Below are 19,521 nucleotides of genomic sequence, written 5' to 3' on the forward strand. Positions count from 1 at the left end.
AAATGTTTATTTATTTATTTTTGAGAGAGAGAGAGAGAGAGAGAGAGAGAGAGAGAGATAGCAAGCAGGGGAGGAGCAGAGAGAGGAAGAGAGAGAAACCCAAGCGGGCTCCGCACTGACAGCATGGAGCCCAATGTAGGGCTCAATCTCATGGAACCCGTGATATCACGACCTGAGCTGAAATCAAGAATCAGGTGGATGGCAATCTATTTTTTAAAAATACGATATTTATTATCCTTTTTCTCCAAGCTTTATTGAGATATAATTGGCATAACATAGTGTAAGTTTTAGGTGTACAATGTAATGATTTGATATACCTACATATTGTGGAATGATTACCACCATAAGGTTAGCTAACACATCCATCACCTCACATAATTACCTTTTTGTGTGTGTGTGGTAAGAACTTTCAAGACCTACTCTCTTAGCAAATAGCCACCATGCTGTACATGACATCCTCAGAACTGATCTGTCTTATAACTGGAATTTATCTTCCTTTGACCAGCATCTCCCCATTTACCCCATTCCTACCTCCTGCCCTGATAACCATCAGTCTGTTCTCTGTTTCTATGAGTTCAGGTTTTTTTTTTTTTAGATTCCACACACAAGTGAGGAATATAGTCCTTGTCTTTCTCCGTCTGACTTATTTCACTTAGCATAATGCCCTTGAGATTCATTCATTTTGCTTCAAATGACAAGGTTGCCTACTTTTTTTATGGCGGAATATATTCCATCACGCTCACACATGTGCTTGTGTGCGAACGCGTGCGCGCGTGCGCACACACACACACACACACACACACACACACACACACACCCTTTTTTTTTTCCTTAATCTGCTCACCTGTCAACAGGCACTTAGGTTGTTTTCAGATTTTGGCTATTGTGAATAATGCTGCAGTTAACATGAGGGTACAGATATCTCTTCAAGGTATTGATTTCATTTCCTTTGGATATATACCCAGAAGTGGGATTGCTGGATCATATCCAGTAATAATTCTGTTTTTAAATTTTGGGGGATTCTTCATAACTGTTTTCTATAGTGGTTGTATCAATTTACATTCCCACCAACAGTGTACAAGGGTTCCCTTTTCTCCACATCCTCACCAATACCTGTTAACTCTCTCTCTCTCTCTCTCTCTCTCTCTCTCTCTTTTTTGATAATAGCCATTCTAACAGGTGTCAGGTGATATCTCATTGTGGTTTTGATTTGCATTTCCCTGATGGTCAGTAATGTTGAGTGCCTCTTCATATACCTGTTGGCCATTTGAATGTCTTCTTTGGAAAAATGTCTATTCCGGTCCTTTGGCTATTTTTAAACTGGATTATTAATAACTACTGAATTGTATGATTTCTTTATATACTTTGCATATTAACTCCTTGGCAGATATGTGGTTTCAAATATTTTCTCCAGTTCCATATATTGCCTTTCAGTTGTGTTGATTGTAGTCACCTCTTGATTTGGGGCAATAAGGAACCTTGTGGTCAGGATGCCAGTAATGGTGTTTTGGGGCAATGGCTGTTCTGTTTTGGGTTTTGCTGCACACAAACAACTCAAACATTTGTTTTCTTGCTCGTGAGCCTGGGGTTGCCCGAGTCTTGCTTGGGGTTGCCAGCTTGGCTCTAGGCTGCTAGTTGAGTCCCAGTCTCTTTGCACTAGGGGCTACTTGGGGCATGCCTTTCTCATGGTGGGTCACGAAAGTGTAAAGGGTTAAACCAAACTGTGCAAGTCCTTAAAGAGTTCCTCTTGTGTCACATCTACTAATATCCCTTTGGCCAAAGCAACACACATAGCCAAGCCCAGGGTCAGTGCGGTGGGGTGTGCTCTCTGTGTCCTCCTCCTCTGCACGGCCACATGGCGGGGGAAGGGGTGAAGAAATGGGAACAATTGTCCATCCTGCCGTGTGCTTCCTTCAAGAGAACTCATCTGTGTCAAGCTTCCTACCCAGAATTAGCTTCATGGCCCAACCAGACCTGTCTCCAATGGTGATGGTGATAAGGGGGTGGTTTTGCAAGAGTTTGAGTTTCCTCCTTGACGAGCAACCTTCTCAAGTATTTCTCAGGTACTTCTCTACTTAGTGTGTAACAGGATGGTTTTCACTCTTACTTTCCAGAGTCCCTTGCCGGATAGGTGATCAGGGTGAGGGGTGAGTTGGGTGCAGGGCTGGGAGAGGCCTGACCAGAGGGCTGCAGAGCACGGGGCTGAAGGTGAGCTGGGAGAATGAACAGCCAGGGGGCTAGTCTGGCTAAGGCACCTGTCTGGAGGAGTAGGCAGAACGAGATCGAGTCAGGGCAATTGGGCAGAACCCACAGGGACAGGCCAAAGCAAGAGGGTGCTGGACAGATTGGGGGATGGGGGCTCAAGAAAGTTCCCAAGCACAGGAATTCTCAGCCTGGTAGGGAAAGAAGTGTTAACATTTGAGATATGACCCACTTTTTCACCGAAGGAAGAAACAGTCGCTGAGCAGTTAGTTTCCTCTCTGATTCCTGCCTTGGGCAATTTCTTTAAACTACTTAAGAATATCAATATCCATAATCATTGTAAGAAGCTCACATACCATAAAAACACTTGCAAAGAAATCTAGTGTGATAGTTCTTCTTCATTTTTAGCTCCTGGAGAAGGCTGAATGTTTTACAAGATGAATGGCTACTATTGAAATTTTCTTTCCAGAGCTCTGAGTATTTTTCTTTATAATTAACTTCAGTATTGCTGAAGTTGGTTTGTTACATTTGAGTAATGGAGGCACACAGTAGCAGCTGCAATTGCAGAAAAAAGGCACAGTTACTGTAAATGGGTATTTCTGTTGTGATGGAGCTGTTCTGCTTAGTTCTGTTACATATGGGGAGTCTGGGGGGCAGGGGGCAGAGGCAGAGCAGGTGGAGGGAAGGAGGAGAGGGCTCTTGGAGGGCAGAGAGTGAGTTTCTCCTGCAGAGAATGTGGGGCCTTCTGCACAGCTGGGCATCCACAGATGGCAGGGATCACATTTCCGGATCTGGTGTGAGTAAGGGAGGAACAGAAAGCCTCTACTTTTCTGTACAGCTGGAGGCTGATATTGGTACCAGATGGGAGAGAACTAAGTACATGCTTTCTCTCTTGAGGGTAACCCAGTATAGTAACTACCATTATTAGCCCCATTTCACAGATGAGAAAACCGGAGGTGAAGGTGGTGAAATAACCTGCTCAGGGTTATATATCCATCCAGTCAGTGGTAGAGCAGGAATCCAAACCCAGGCCCCACTAAAGCTTATGGTGATTTGTCCAGTATAAGCCCTCAGTATGGCATAGCTGTGAAAGCCACAAGTCTGGCTTAGCCAGTGTTTCTGGATGCCCAGCATACTGACACAGGCAGAGTGGTTCCCCTGCATAGTTTAGCACCCCAAGGGCTGAGTGCTGGAGAGGGCAGCCAGATCACAAGAGGCCCAGGGATCCTCCTGTGGAGAATCTGCCGAAGGGATTGGATTTTCCACCGAAAAAGAAGAACCATAGAGTGGACGTGGTGATTATTTTTTCAACAATCACCATACCCTTCTCCAATGTGGAAAACCAGCAGTGGTGGAGGTGGGGGGAGTGGAAAGGGTCGGGGGAGCGTGAGGTGGGCGTGGTTTGGTAGATTGATCCACAATCTTTGGATGGACCCTGCTGGTCCATAGCTAAGCCAGTCAGGGAAGTCCCATCCCCCTGGCCTCTGTGATTGGTTCATAGATGGAAGATCTAAGACATTTCAGGCCAATGAGATGCAAGGAAGGGTTTGGTAGGGGCTTCGGGGAAAGTAAGTCTATGCTTGGTTGAGGAGGGTTCAGGAAAGGGCCATCTCTCTGTCTACCCCTCCCTGCAACAGTGAGGGAGAAAGCAGGTAGCCTTGCTGACTGTTGGCTGCCAGCCTGTAACCACAAGGGCATTCAGTCCTGGGAGATGGCAGAGTCCCTGGATCGATTCCCTCCCCGCTACCAAGCTCACCCCAACTCGGGGCTGCCTCTCGGGCAAGTCTATAAACTTCCTTATTGTTTAATCCTCATTGAGCTGTCTTTTCTTTTTCTTGACACTATAGCATTTTAGCTGATAGCCTGAGCTACAAGAGGAAGATCAGCTTTATTTCTTTGTTCCCAGGAGAGCAGATTAGAATTATGGGGATCTAGGTATCTGTCTCAGTGGAAAGAGCTGCCTTGAGAAGCATCCAAGCTAAGCCTGGGGCATCTTCAGGAGATTTCTAAGGGGAAGGAGAGACATAGCTGCTGGCGTGCTCGCCGCCATCAAAGTGGGGACTCCTGCAGCACTTGAGAGTGGGAGTGGGGCTCGGAGGCAGGGGGCTGATGCTGAATGCCCCTCGCTGCTGCAGAACAACTGCTCCAGGGGAACCGAAGGCATTCGGGTAGTTTTTCCTGCACCATCTTCAAAAGAGAGCAGGATTTTAAAAATCATTTCCCCCCAAACTCCCACGTATTAAGAAGGTGAGTCAAAGTGGTACAAATGTGATGTGTATTATAGCTAACATATCAGCTGTAGGTCAAGTTGGTGGTGCAGTGGCATTGTATTTTTTAGTTGTTTTTTGTAGGCTTTAGAGTAAAATGCGACTTTTCATATAATTGGTTTGATCGATGAAGCAATGCCCATCATATGGGGCCGGCCATGTAAATTCTTACGGTGGCCAACTATTGTAAAGGTTTAGAGTTGTGATATCTTTGTTTTCCTGGCATGTTGAGTCATATTTATGATTTAATCATCATGAGGTCCACAGTTAGGAATGCTGCCACGGCAATATTGTTTTTGTGGGGAAGAGGGAAGCCAATCCATTTTAGTCATTGTGCTGATTTATAAACACATTGCCTGTTTCAGGTTCCTTTCACAATCCCTTCTGGATCTGTCATCTGTGGATTTATTTGAATATTTAGAAAGCATTGACGGTTTCCGGTGTGTACCCCCCACTTGCTGTGAGAAGCCAGGCTTTCTTTTATTTATCTGAAACTTGTGTTTTCTGAGATGCCAGGGTCCTCACCGTTGCCCCTTTGGATTACTCTCCTAGGGCATGACAAGCATAATGTGACAAGTGGCAGTGGCCTTTGTCATTGTCACCTAAAGCCACCTTAACATTGTTTTGCGTAAGTGGCTTATTTACTCTTGCCCGCTGGGTCTCCATGCAAGTTAACTGGTGTCAGTGGATTTTGCTAAATGAAGATGGAATTAGGGAGAGACCACGGAATATATTGGTGCTACTTTGGCAGCCTTTTATATGGTGAAACGAGGGAGAAGCTGGCTCCGGGCTGCCTTGCCCAGTATGTGACTTTATGCAGGAACATGAAGCGAAAGAAAGGCTATACTGCAGGCAGCGTGTTCTGGGTCGCTACTGAGTCAAGAAAGACTCAGTGTAGACGGGGGGATCCTTATTTGAGTTCATAGAAGCAGCCCTTTAATTCCCAGATGGAATGGGTATTCCTCAAGTATCAGGCTGCTGTGCTTGTTTTCTGACCTGGAAGATGGGCACAGGGCAGGAAGAGTCAGGCAGGTTCTCAAATGTCTGGGATAATAGACATCATTTTGTGAAATTGTCTCTGCTTCATGTAGAATAGCTTTTTGAGCTCACCCCCTCCACCCTGAATCTCTTGCTGGCTGCCCCGAAGCAAGCATGTTGCACCCCTTTCCTAGTCCAGACCTGCAGATGGATGTCTGAGGTCTCTTCTTCTTGCCCAGTGCTAGAGGGAGACCACACAATCTGCTTAAGATTTGCCCAAGGGTCTGGGCCCAGTATGTGGCCCATCAGCCCCAACGCTCTGCGTGCCCAGCTCCACAGTGAACCACCATTCCTGTTATACAACTTAGGGAAATGAGACTGTCAACAACTTGAAAGCCTGTCCCTGGCCAAGGCACTTGCTAGCCGAGATCTAGAGGAATTCGGGACTTCAGCAGCATACCCCAGTTCCTGCTTTTGCTCTCCAGCCAAGAGGAGCTATTCTGTGTGCATTTTTGTGCATGCTTATCTTTGTCTCTGACTTTTTGGTAGCAGTTGCTGGTCCTTATCGAGGGCTGACGTTGACCATGCATTCACTCCCTGCAAAGCTCCCAACCACCTTACAGGGTCTGTGTCATTCCTCCCATTGGATGGATGAAGGAACTCCTGCTCCCAGGAAGGAGGCACCTTGCGTGGAGCTACACTGCTTCAGGGTGGCAGAAGTGGGATTTACAATGCTCAAGTGCCACTGTCTACTGATTGGCTTATATGAAATTGGAGGAGCACTTTCAAAAAGATTGGAAGAAGTAGGAATGCATTTGCGTTAAGTACCTTGCCTATACCAGCTGGCTCGGCTTTTTGCTTCTCCAGGTTTTGATGCTTTCATCAAGGCAAGAGACATGCTTTGTTCTCTGTCCCATGAAGGCTTCCTTGGCAGAGCCGGGAGCAGTGGGCTTTGAGGACCCAGGGAAGGGGTGCATGACCCAGAGGGTTATTGACCCTTGTTTAGTGAAGAGGCTTGGGGCTGAGACTGAGGAACCAAGGGTTGTCTACATTGTCTCAGGAAGGGGTGAACTTGATTCCGTTGCTTCTTTGGGTGTGAGAAAAAACCTTGGTGGCCTTCCTTTTTTCTGCCTGCCTCTTCCCTTCTTCTTACTACCCTTGTGTATATTGCCCTGTCTCACTTGACCACAATTTCTCCCATGGTGTTAGTGATCATTTTTATTTCTCTTCTCTCTCTTTTAAAAATGTTTATTTGTGTGTGTGTGTGTGTGTGTGTGTGTGTGTGTGTGTGTGTGAGAGAGAGAGAGAAAGAGAGAGAGAGAGAGAGAACAAGTGGGGGAGGCACAGAGAGAGAGGGAGACACAGAATCCGGAGCAGGCTCCAGGCTTTGAGCTGTCAGCACAGAGCCTGATGTGGGACTCAAACCCACGAACCATGAGATCATGACCTGAGCCAAAGTTGGACGTTCGACCGGCTAAGCCATGCAGGCACCCCTATTTCTTCTGTAAATGATCAGTTTGTGGCTCCCAGCACCAATCCTAAGCCTACATCCATGACAAAGAAAAGTCTTTCTAGTTGAAAGGCTGTATCCACTTTCTGTCTCTGGTCTCCTTTTTGGCCAGAAGATAGGCATTCTGGGGAAAAAAATGCCCCTCCTAAGACCTTTTCCTGCCTCTCCTGCTGGCATTTCTCGGTTTTCTCTCCTCACATCTTTTTCATTAGTAGCAGTTTCTCTGTTCCTTGACTCTCCAGGAATCTTGTTGTGCCAAGGAATCTTGTTGGCTACTTAACAAGATTCTGCCCATGCTTGAAAGCCTGTCTCAAATGCTGCTGCCTCCATGAGGTGCACCCTGATTCATCCCCAACTAGATATATTCTCTCCATTCTTTAAATCCTCAGCATTGATACTCCATCTTTAATCACTGTTTTTTTTTTCTTTAAAACATGCCATTTCGCCATATTTCCTTTGTCGTGAAATTACTACACACACACACCATAGAGAGTGGAAGCTGCAGGAGGGCACGAAGAAGAAAATAAGAATTACCAAGATAATAAGACCTAGCATTGGGAAGTGTCATTATATAGGCATTCTTCAAAGCTCTTGCCATGTATCCATCCAGCTCATTTCCAAAGCTGCTCCTGGAGGGTGGTATTATCAGAATCCTGATTTTACCCATGAGGAAGTGATGTTCAGGGTGGTCATAAGGGGCATCTCAGGTGTCATCTGGGGCCCCGTGTGGCCTGGAGACCTTACTGAACTCCATGGACCCAGCTTCCATGGCTGTGAGAGTTGGGGAGTCCTGGGCTGAGCCACTGGGCCCCTCTCTGCTCCTGCTCCGGACTCTGCACAGCCTTGGGCCCTGCTTGGACGTCCAGTTGGATACCAGCTGTCAGGAGTTTGTAACGTTGAGACGCCACCTCTGTGTTTTACTTTCTTCCTCCTTCTCCCTGTATGACTTCTCTTTGGGTCAGACAGAGGCCACCACACATGAAGAGAAGCTGGTTTTAATTGTGGGAATAAAAAGCACGAGAAGTAATACCCACAGCAAACGTTTATGGAGTGCTTACCACGCGCCAAACCCTGTTCTGGGAGCTGCATGTGTGTGAACTCCTTTCCTCCTCACACAACAGCTGTGTGATGGATGAAAGGACTTCAGCACAGAGAGGTTAAGAAACTAGACCAAGTTGCATAGCTAGAACACCGTGAGATTCAAGTGCAAGAGGATTTAACTACTTGCTCTCTGGCTTGAATCATGTCCAGTGGTGAGACAAGCAAAACAGGCCTCTGTGAGTCAAAGGTGGGGGCCTACGGGAGGAGGCACAATTTCTTCTGCAACCTGAGGATTGGAATGAGGGTCAGGAAACTGCCTCATGGGCCTCTCCCCAACCCAGACCACGGGGGGGGGGGGGGGTCCCCAGACTGGAGGGAGGACTGGGAAAAGGTGGGTGTGGGGCTGAGCACAAATGAGGGGGCCTGACTGAGGTCCAGGCAGGGAGGAAAGGTCAGCAGTGAGAAACTGTCAGGGGGCAACCTGGGAGCTGACCCGGGAGATGCCCAAAGGAGAGTCCCAGCAGCAATTTGCCTAGTCATTCCAGCTTATGGCCTTCTGGACACCTGTATACCTGTGGATCATCCATCAGAACAACAGTTACTGAGCCTGGAGACTTTGTCAGGTCTCATCCAAACAGCCCTATGTGGACACCCCCATTCCTTCAAGGATCATCACACCTGTAGCCCTTGGAAATAGACAGCAGGGGGTCTTGACTCTCAGAGGGATGGTGGCTGTGCTCTTGAACTTGGGTAGGAACAGCACTGAAACCCATTACGTCTTCTGGCATTCGAGGAACAGATTGAACATCATTACCTTTCAGGTCATGAGAGGTTAGAAGGGGACAGTCATGTGGATGAGCGCTTTCTTGGAGAAAGCAGAGTATAGCCTGGTTCTAGAATAACAGAGACAAATTCACCTGGAGGAGGAGGAGGGAGGAAGGAGCACATACCGTACGGAGGAGAGGGGCCAAGAGAGGGGAGCGGCTCGGCGGCCAGGGATATAGACAGAGAGGACCCTCCAGAAACCAGGTTGGGGTAGTTGTCAGGTGCCATCTGGGAAGGAGGACGTGATGAGGTCAGGGAGAAGTGTGGCTGTGGGACTCAGACGGACCTGGGCTTGAATTCTAGCTCTGCTCCTTCCTCCTCATGGAGTTTCTGGCAAGTCCCATGTCTTACCCTCACCCCGGCCTCGGTTTCTTCATTTATAAAATGGAAACTGTAACACCTGCCTAAGGAAGCATCAAGCAGGACTTGTGAGATCGTAAACAGACAGTGCCTAACCCAGTGCCTGGCACTACACAGGACTTGCTTAGCAAACGGTATTCCTTACTCTTGTCCAGCTGGGCGGTCTCCACCCACTGCTGCTTCGTTTTATATGTCTTCATGCAGGGTCCCCAAGTAGCGGGGAAAACATATTTTAGCCTCCACATCTGAAAGAAGGTGGGCAGATCTTAGTGGTGGATGTTCGACTAGAGGAAGATTATACAGTGGGCATAAAGGAAATGTTGGGATCCATTCCCACGTCTTATTTGCTTTTGGTTTGCTTTTCATGGGAAGCTGTGTTCACTTGAGTCGTTTTCCTGGCAAACATCGGAAACATATGTCTGGTTCCTTCGTACGCAGCAGGGACATTTCTGGCTTCCGTCCCTGTGTAGACCTGGGTTCAGGAGAGCTGTTTTGCTTGGAGTGGGGGTGGGATTTGCCCTCATCCACCCCACCGCCCTTGGCTCTGCCCATTTCTGGGAACCGGAAGCTGATGGAGTCAGGCTGTTGCATCCCTGCCCTCGGCCCTTCTCGGTGACCACCGCCCCACCTCCGAGGGTCCTGAGGAAGAGCCAGCCACCCTGAATGGGAGGCAGCTGCCGAGCAGCTCCCAGGTTAAGGTGGAATTTTCCAGGTGAAATCATTACTGGCCTGGTTGCTTTAACTAATGAGCTTTTAAACCCGAGGAATACATATTCAGATGAATCCAGTACTCAGTTAGTGATAGCACCAAGCCAAGTCACAATTAGATAGGGGGGCACCTGGGTGGCTCAGTTGGTTGAGCGTCCGACTTCGGCTCAGGTCATGATCTCACAGTTTGTGAGCTCGAGCCCTGCGTCGGGCTCTGTGCTGGCAGCTCGGAGCCTGGAGCCTGCTTTGGATTCTGTCTCCTTCTCTCTCTGTCCCTCCCCACTTGTGCTCTGTCTTTCTGTCTCTCAAAAATGAATAAGTGTAAAAAAAAAAAAAGATTTAGATAAGAAATTAGAAGTCATTTGCCCAAGCCCCTACTTGTCTCCCTCAACAGAGGCATCAACAAACCACCCCCCCCCAACACCCTCATCTTCTAGGAAGCATCGTCCCCTGTCTGTGTTTTCTTCAAAGTAAACCAAGAAAGTTCTGCCTGCATTTGCTTCTGCAGACAGCACCGAACAGTTTAAAAAGACAAAGTCAACTTCTGGTTGTCCTGCTCCCGCTCCCCTGCCCCATCCCTCATTTTTCTGGCTGTGTTCACACCGGATGAATGTGTCCCATGGCACACGGCCCGGTGCCAGGCATGTAGTAGGCATCCATAGGTGCTGAGTCCTGACCGTGGAGGCCAGAGGTCATTTTGAACATCTCGTTTTTATCTTTCCTTCTCTTCTTTCGATGAGCCTTCATGCTCCATAGCCCCTTCCCTGGTCCTCCCCGTCGGAGGCATCGACGTTAAAGACCAGCGGACTGGATCTCTAAACCTCACTCGTCCATGTGTCACTTCCACGGTTATTTGTAATATTTAAGGACCAATGGACATTATCAAAGAGATTTTTTTTTTTTGCAGTTTTGTAAAGAGTGAATTCCTTTTTTTAAAAAACATTTTTTTAGCTTTAATTCCAGTGTAATTAACATACAGGGTTTATGTTAGTTTTTCAGGCGTTCCATATGGTGACTCAACAATTGTATACATTACTCAGTGCTCATCATGGTGTTACTCTTAATCCCCTTCGCCTATTTCACCATCACCCCCCACAGATTCTTTAACTCCTTTTTTAAGTTTTATTTTGTGTTTTTTTAAACTGTATTTATTTATTTTGAAAGAAGGAGAGAGAGAGAGAGAGAGAGAGAGAGAGAGAGAGAGAGAACGAACAGGGGAGGGGAAGAGAGAGAAGACAGAGGATCTGAAGCAGGCTCTGCCCTGAGAGCACAGAGCCCAATGCGAGGCCCAAACTCATGAACCGTGAGATCCTGACCTGAGCTGAAGCCGGATGCTTAACTGACTGAGCCACCCAGGCGCCCCTTAAAATTAACTTTAAAAAAAAAAAAACCTTAATGTCACTTTAAAGGTAAACTTCAAGGGCTTGATGAGCTAGTTACATTTTTATAAACAGAAAAATAAATCTGTATCAATTTAATTGAAATTTAAATTGAATGTTAATTTAAGTGAACTAAAAGGAGGGTTCATTTGCATTCCACCTGTGGAATCTGTCTCACATTTGGTAGATACCATTGTAAGTGAATCTCCTAATGGTGCAGGTGAGGGAACTGAGGCCCGGTGGAAAGAAGTTACCTGCTCAAGGCCACACAGCTAGCCTGTGGCTGAGCTTGGACTTGAACCAGTTCGTCTGAATTATTTATGCATCTTGGCTCCATCTCTATCCATCTGATTCATGTGGTCCCATGAAAATGTTTGGAGTGTAAGCAGAACTCCAGGTGTTGTGGCAGGTGCAAAGAATAGAATGGAGTGCCTGTTCTGGTAGGCTCAAGATTTGGTGGGGAGACGGTGTTCCAACAAGCCATCTCAGTGCCGAGTTACGTGACAAGAGCTGTGGTAGAGACAGGCATAAAGGATCACGGGAGAGGGGAGCTCAGGGGCTGGGGTTGTGCATCCGGATTCTCATGCTACCCTTATCCAGGGCTGAGGAGGCACCAACCCCCCTGCACTAAATAACTCTCAGCCACCCAGTTTCCTGCCCCACAGTCCTTCATGTGGCACAGTGTGCCAGCTAAGAGAGCACCACCGCAAGGGTCCCCCGGACCTGAGTTTAAATTGGTTGTGCAGATCATTAGCTCTGTGACACAGGCATGTTGTTACCTCTCAGCCTCGAGCTTCCTTCTGTAAGATGATGTTGACATGACCTTCATGTATGTAATGGATGTAGGAAGGAAATGAAGTCATGCACATAAAGCACTGAACATTGCCTGGCCTATCATAGATACTCAAGAAGTGAGAGCTCTTATGTATTGTTCTAGCCAGATTGTTGCTACACATGCCTGCCATATCCCTTCCTCACGCCAAATCATGGGCAACTTTTCCCTCTCCCCACCAATCTATTTGACGGTGCAGAACCCTGACGTGAGGGTCTTTAAAAGTCTTTCATGTGGTCTAAGGTCCTCCGGTCAGAGTTCTGTGCATGTCCTTTGTCAAAGCACCCACGTCTGTTGCACAAGTGGATGAGAAGTCGACCCTTCAACACAACTTGGGAAGTGACTCCCATTAACAAAAGTCAGCATAAAAACATGGTGGCCCCATGGTCTTGGGGCCTGGCAGTTGGAAGTTGGGTTGAGTCTGTCTGACTTCATTTCTGGAGGCAAATGTAGCTCCAGCATTACCCAAGTTGGGCAGTGAGGAAATTCTCATGTTCCCAACACTTTCAACAATGTCCCATTATGCTTGGTGACTCACAAATGGGCCCTTGTCCATGGAACAGCATGTGTCTCTCTGTAGTGAGTACAGTGCCTTGCTGTATCTTTGAACGAATTTCATAGGCTTGTCTCCACCACGGATGTTACTTGCCTTCTTTTCTGACGGTTGCTGGAAGCTTGTTGTATCAGAGAAAGCCAGAAAAGGAAAGTGCTATGATTCTTTCCACTGGGCAACTGAGCATGTTCAAGGTAGTGCTGGTGGGTGGGTGGAGGTGAGGGGCAAAGTTGGGTTCAAGATGAATTAAAAGTGAGGCCTTGAATATCTGCAAAAAGGCACTTACCTTAGGTGGCAGGTCAAAGAAACCTCTCAGGTCACCTGTAATTGTTGTCGTTAATGCTGAAGGCTTTCTTTCCTTTGACAGGCAAAGGAAGAGACAGCAGAATATTGAAACAGCTCCCCGGACATGCCAGGGTCTAGGAGGCACTGCAGACTGTGTGCAGAGGCAGCTGATTCACCTCTTGTGTTGTTAGGATGGTGAACTTGGACAGTTTCATAGGCAACGGAGAACCCCAGGACACAGACGTGATTTCTGACATTCCAGAGGGAGGGAAGAACGGCTGGCATCTGCACAGTTCCAAGGACACCCTGCCCTGTTGCTCTTTCCGACTTCATGGCACACACTCCATGGCTGAGCTTAACTTCAGCCACTTTTAAGGGTTGCATGAAGCAGGTGGGCCCAGGGCGAGCCTTGCCTAGCTAGACTGGCTCAGACCTCTGCACCCTCGCAAGCACTGAATGCCTGCAGCCCCCCAGTTCCCTGGTGAAGTCCTGGTCAACTGCCAGCAGCCAGTGGAGACTACAGTTTCTCCAGCAGGCCTTCCTGACCTCCCATCCCTTGGGTAGCTGCCTCCGGTCCCCTCACGGGTTTACCCCCTCTGTTGTGGTACTAACACTGAGAGTTGAAGCTCCTTGGCAGGGTCTTTGCTGACTGCTCTGTCTCCTCAACTAGACACCGGGTTCTCTGAGAGCAGGGACTTTGGCTGTCTTGCTCACTCTCATATCCTCAGCACACAGTACCTTTCTGGCAGGCAGAAGGCACTCAGTAAATGTTTGCTCAAGTGCCGGATGAAGACATGAGTGAATGAATGAATGAATGAGTGGATGGCATCCACAGGTCATATTCTGTGCATGATGAGGCATGTAGAGTTTCTAGGAGACCTGAAACTCCTACAGTGAGCCGTTCTAGTATTTTACTATATTGTCTCTAGAAGGCTCCCTTTAAAAATTACATCGAACACCTGTTATTATTCATCAGTACCTTAGCATGAATGAGTTTGCAGGATTATAAGGTACCTGAGGAAATAGACTGGGCTTGGTACTATTCTGGGGTGAAAGGGTATAAGTGTGTGAGGCAATGAGTGAATAAGAAAGATCTGGAGTGAGGCTGTAAGGGTACTATTCAAGCAGGTCCCTGAACTGAGGGGCTCTTTATGGGCATGACACCTAGGAGAGCGTCCTTGAGAGGGACAGGCACTGGGAAGGAGAAGACAAGAGGTCAGATGTTCCTATTAGCCCAAGGCCAAGACTGGGGGTACCTGATACCCAGGGTGGGGCAGGGGACTGTGTCCCGGGTGAGTTCCTGGTCCTTGTTTCTGGCTTCTTCCACAGGGTAATTCCCTAACCCACCCACTTCCATTCATTTGTTCATTCATTCATTGACCTAAACCACACTGACCGCTTATAATGCTCCAGGTCCTGTTCCAGGTGTCAGGGTACAGTGAAAGACAAAAGGGACGTGTTTCCTGCCCTCATGGAGCTTCTGGTCTAGTTGAGAGAGTCAGATACTAAACAAACGAGTCTACTTTGATACCAGATAACCATAAGTGTCCTGAAGAGAAATGGAGTAGGGAAGGCCGGCGGGGAGCTATGGGGTGTTGTCTTAGATGAAGTGATCATTGTGGCTGCGTTCAGGAGGGGACACCAGGGCAGAGGATAAAGGAAGACATGCTGCCATGTGGGCTGGTCATTGGTGGGAGACAAAGAGACCGAATGCATTTCCAGCTCCCTTGCCTTTGGCAAGCACGTAGGACCCGGCCAAAGATGTTCTCTTTGGAAATAATTCTTTCATCTGAGCTGAACAGGGGCCTTTGACAGGTGCATGTGCTGGGCGTCCTTGGCTTTGAGTTGGCTCCAACACTTCCTCCCGCCGAGTGTCAGGTTCCTCCTCTGTGAAGTAAGGACAGCTTAGATCCCCTTCACAGAGCTCTCTTGAAGGTAAAGTGAGCTGACGTGTGAGGACAACACTCGGTGACTGTAAGGGACCATGCTGAAGAGTGTAGCCTATATAGCCCCCACTTGTCAACCTTCAGGTTGTGGAAGTTCCACAGCAGTTTGTGGCCTGCTGACTCTGGGGAACTGTAGGACACCGTCCCTCCTGCCCTTGAGCCCCACCCCTGACCTCTGTCCCCGGACTCCTATTAGGATTAGGTTCTGACAGTTTAGAGGTTAAATTTAATAGCTTTGTGACCTTGGGTAAGTTACTGTCCATATGCTGTTTCCATATTTGTGAAACAGAATCATTGCAGCGCTATTTCATGGGGTGTGAGGAGAATGAAACAGATTATGCCAAGAGACCTGAAGCCGTGCCTAGCACATGGCCCTAAGTAAGCATCTGCCATTCTTCTTTTTTTTTTTTTTAACTTATTTATTTTGAGAGAGAGAGAGAGAGAGAGAGAGAGAGAGCGCACACAGCATGAGCAGGGGAGGGGCAGAAAGAGGAGAGAGACAGAATCCCAAGCAGGCTCTGCACTGTCAGCACAAAGCCCATTGTGGGGCTTGAACCCATGAACCGCGAGGTCATGACCTGGGTCCAAATCAAGAGTTGGATGCTTACCTGACTGAGCCACCCAGGTGCCATTCTTACCATTAACTTCTCTTCCTCCCCCACTGCCCTGTGCCTTCCTGCAGAGGAGAGGCCCGTTCCATTCATCTCTTGGTTCCCAGTGGCTTTGTCAGGCTTGGCATAGGGTAGGCCCTCAATAAACGTTGGCTGGGTGCATGGATGGATGGATAGATGGGTAAATGGGTGGGTGAGCTTCTTTTTATTTCTCCTGAGCTTTATGATCAAGGCCATGAAGGTGACGAAAGAAAACGTGGAGAGTGCTGAGGGTACAGTTTGGAGAAGGGTCAGAGCAGGATGCCAGCTTCCCATTAAAGCCCCTGTTCCTGCAGAAATGCCCGAGGATTGAAGGGAGAGGGGACCTGGCTCATCTTTTCTGGTTCCACAGCTGACTGGATGTGGGCCCTATGCCAAGCATGTTACCACACTGTCCCTCTCTTACTCCTCACAGCCATTCTAGGAGGCAAAAGTATTATTGCTTCCATTTTACAGATGAGAAAGCTGAAGCTTGGAGAAGGTGAGGTGGCTTTCTTGAGGTCACACCCAGGCTGCTAATTCCAGAACGTTCTCCCTCAACCCTATGTTCCACTGTTGGGTCTGTCCCTCAGCCACATTATTAACAGTTTTGCTACGTGGCCCCGAGCCAAGGACTTACTCTTTGGAAATCCTTTTTCATCTGAGGTGAATGGGGACATTTGGCGGGTGAATGTGCCAACTTTGAGTGCTACGCATTCTCAAGTTAGGGTTGTTGACACCACCCTCTTCCTGGGAAAATTCTAGGATCTCGTCAGAGCAGTTTGGCTGAATTTCATTACATTCACAGGTTATGACAAAGCCGGTATCTGGTCATCTACATCCAGAATTCAGATTGAGGAAAAAGGGTCTTAGGGTGGAGAAGACAGAGTTTACTGAGTGCTTACAATATGCGAGCATATCATATACTCTCAGTAGTCTTCACTAAAAAGGGCTCCTCCTGAGATTTGAACCCAGGTCTCAGGCTTCCAAACCCTGCCCCTTTTACTGGGAATGGGATGAGGTTGGGGTTCCCCAGGGCTCATAACTATCTGTGTGCACAGCGTACCGTAAGAAGTCTAAATATACCTACGTTGATAATCGCTGTGTTTCCCAGTCATTTGACAGCTAACTGATTTGCTCAATCTCAGCGAATGCTGGGTTTGCCTCCACCCACCTCCACCTTTCAGGGAAATGTCACCGCCCAAAAGAAATCCTAGCAGTATATACCCAAAAGAATTGAAAGCAAGGGCTCCAAGAGCTATCTGTCCACCCATGATCATGCAGCATTATTCACAATAGTCAAAGGTGGGAGCGACACAAGGGTCCAGTGATGGACGAACGATCAGCAAAATGTGGTACACGCATAAGAGTGGAACGTTACTCATCCTTAACAAGAGAAGACATTGTGACACATGCTATGACACGGGTGGATCTGGAGGATAGTACACTAAGTGAAATCAGCCAGACACAAAAGGACAAATACCGTATGATTCTACTCAGGTGAAGTACGTAGCGCAGTCAAGTTCATGGAGACAGAAAGTAGAATGATGGTTGGCAGGGCCTGACAGGAGGAAGTGGGGAGCTGCTGGTTAGTGGGTATAGTTTCAGTTTTTCGAGATGAAGAGTTCGGAGATGGATGGTGGTGGTGGTTGCGCAATGGTGTGCTTGAGGTCGCCGAAGCGTTCACTTAAAAATGGTTACGATGGTAAATTTCGCGTCATGTGTGTTTTACAGTAATAACACAAAAAGAACTCCCAGGTGTGTAGGAGTAGTTTCGTATTTTTCTGGTGGGAAGGATCTAAATTTCGCTTCAAGGAACTTCCCTTTTTCTGATCCTTACCAGTTAAATGGGTGGGAAGTAGGGGTAAGGTGTGATTCTGTAGGGTTTCTCCAAGTAAGGCACATACTTCAGTAACTCCTGGATTCAGGGACAAGTTTCTTATGGGTGGAGAACCAACCCCCCTTCCTTCCTTCCTTCCTTCCTTCCTTCCTTCCTTCCTTCCTGCCTTCCTGCCTTCCTGCCTTCCTGCCTTCCTGCCTTCCTGCCTTCCTTCCTGCCTTCCTGCCTTCCTTCCTGCCTTCCTGCCTTCCTGCCTTCCTGCCTTCCTTCCTTCCTTCCTGCCTGCCTTCCTTCCTGCCTTCCTGCCTGCCTGCCTTCCTTCCATCCTTCCTTCCTTCCTGCCTTCCTGCCTGCCTTCCTGCCTTCCTTCCTTCCTGCCTTCCTGCCTTCCTTCCTTCCTGCCTTCCTGCCTTCTTTCCTTCTTTCCTTCTTTCCTTCCTTCCTTCCTGCCTGCCTGCCTTCCTTCCTTCCTGCCTTCCTTCCTTCCTTCCTGCCTTCCTTCCTGCCTTCCTGCCTTCCTGCCTGCCTGCCTTCCTTCCATCCTTCCTTCCTTCCTTCCTGCCTGCCTTCCTGCCTGCCTTCCTTCCTGCCTTCCTGCCTGCCTTTCTGCCTTCCTTCCTTCCTGCCTTCCTGCCTTCCTGCCTTCTTTCCTTCTTTTCTTCTTTCTTTCCTTCCTTCCTTCCTTCCTTCCTTCCTTCCTTCCTGCCTGCCTGCCTTCCTTCCTTCCTTCCTGCCTTCCTTCCTGCCTTCCTGCCTGCCTTCGTTCCATCCTTCCTTCCTTCCTTCCTGCCTGCCTGCCTTCTTGCCTGCCTTCCTTCCTGCCTTCCTGCCTTCCTGCCTTCCTGCCTTCTTTCCTTCCCTCCTTCCTTCCTTCCTTCCTTCCTTCCTGCCTTCCTGCCTTCCTGCCTTCTTTCCTTCCCTCCTTCCTTCCTTCCTTCCTTCCTTCCTGCCTTCCTGCCTTCCTGCCTTCCCACCTTTCTTCCTTCCCTCCCTCCTTCCTTCCTTCCTTCCTTCCTTCCTTCCTTCCTTCCTTCCATGTTTATCAAATGCCTACCCTGTGCCATCTACTCTGCCAGACACTGGATGTGATAATATGTGATCAGTGCCCAAATATGCTCCCATTTTTCTCCTGTTTTTAATCAGGGCATACACTGTTTTGCTTGATACTGATTCATGCTCCATTTAGTTTCTATGCTTTTTTTTTTTTCCAGAGCAGCATGGAACAATTGCTTCTACTTTAATTTCCGGTGCTTACGAAGGCTGAGCTGAAGGCTGCACCACCAGAAGCTTGGTAAGTGTGGGTGACTGGCCTTGGCCAGGGAGCCGCTGAGAAGTTCAAGTGGGAAGGGCCCCAGAGAGTCAAGTGAGTGCTTTCAGTTTTCTGAATCTGGCATCGTGGGAATTTGCCTGGCCTGCTGGCTATGGAGAGAGTCTGACTTGGATTGTGTGGGCTTGGAAAGACAGTCACTAGACTCTTCCTTTCCCTGAAATAACCATGCATTTGTTTCAAGACTTGAAACAGTTCTGAATGCTGGAATTTCCCTCTGTGTTTATTTTCACATCTGGGTGATGGTCTTCTGCCACTGGAGGACTTTTAATGAATCACTTCAGAGATTGCTTTTAATGTTTCCCAGATGAGAGGGGGCTGGCGCTCATCTTCTTTCCTGAGGCCTTACAGGGCAGGACTGCCTTGGCTTCCCGGCTGGCCGCCTGGAGTGGTCCCTTGGGGTAGGCAGACGGACAGTTTTCGTTTTTCTGGGAAACCTGTTCCCGCAGAGCTCCTTGTCACAGGGCCGCCTTTCCACGTGTGGAAGGGGGAAAAGGTGGACTGGAATATCAATCAAAGAGATAGGCTGGTTTGAATTGGTTCAAGATGTTCTAGGTTGCGCTCCCTTCAGTAGCCACCCCTCTGCTTTCCCAGGCTCTCTTCTGTAGTGGCAGGGAGACAACGCCGCTGGCTGGGGTCGGCTTCCAGAGCACAGCTCGGGAGGCTCGGGAAGGTGTTGGCTTAGCTCAGGAGTTTTTGGCTGCCATGCATCATTTGCTGGACGCCTGTTCCCAGGGCTCTCGGCAAAGGCAGCGGCCTTTGCCTCTATGACCACTGCAGGTCAATGGTTTCCACTCCTCCTTAGCTCGACAGGTAGGCTCCTTTGTGTTTACCCACAC

General features: G+C 48.3%; 1 long non-coding RNA gene across 10 annotated transcripts in view; it reads left to right on the forward strand.

Moving 5' to 3' along the window:
- LOC109267523 (uncharacterized) overlaps nucleotides 1–19,521 on the forward strand; it is a 384,515-nt gene that overhangs the window by 113,660 nt on the left and 251,334 nt on the right. For 8 of the 10 annotated variants that reach the window (XR_008423756.1, XR_008423762.1, XR_008423755.1 and 5 more), the window contains exon 2: nucleotides 18,567–18,646. This is a non-coding gene — a long non-coding RNA (uncharacterized LOC109267523). Of the gene's footprint in view, nucleotides 1–12,949; nucleotides 13,332–18,566; nucleotides 18,647–19,521 lie in introns of those variants that run through there. The other 2 variants (XR_008423760.1, XR_008423767.1) reach the window with 1 other exon arrangement.

The sequence above is a fragment of the Panthera pardus genome, unplaced genomic scaffold (genome assembly GCF_024362965.1).
Source record: "Panthera pardus isolate Hobbes unplaced genomic scaffold, ASM2436296v1 HiC_scaffold_2, whole genome shotgun sequence".
Taxonomy (NCBI): Eukaryota; Metazoa; Chordata; class Mammalia; order Carnivora; family Felidae; genus Panthera; species Panthera pardus.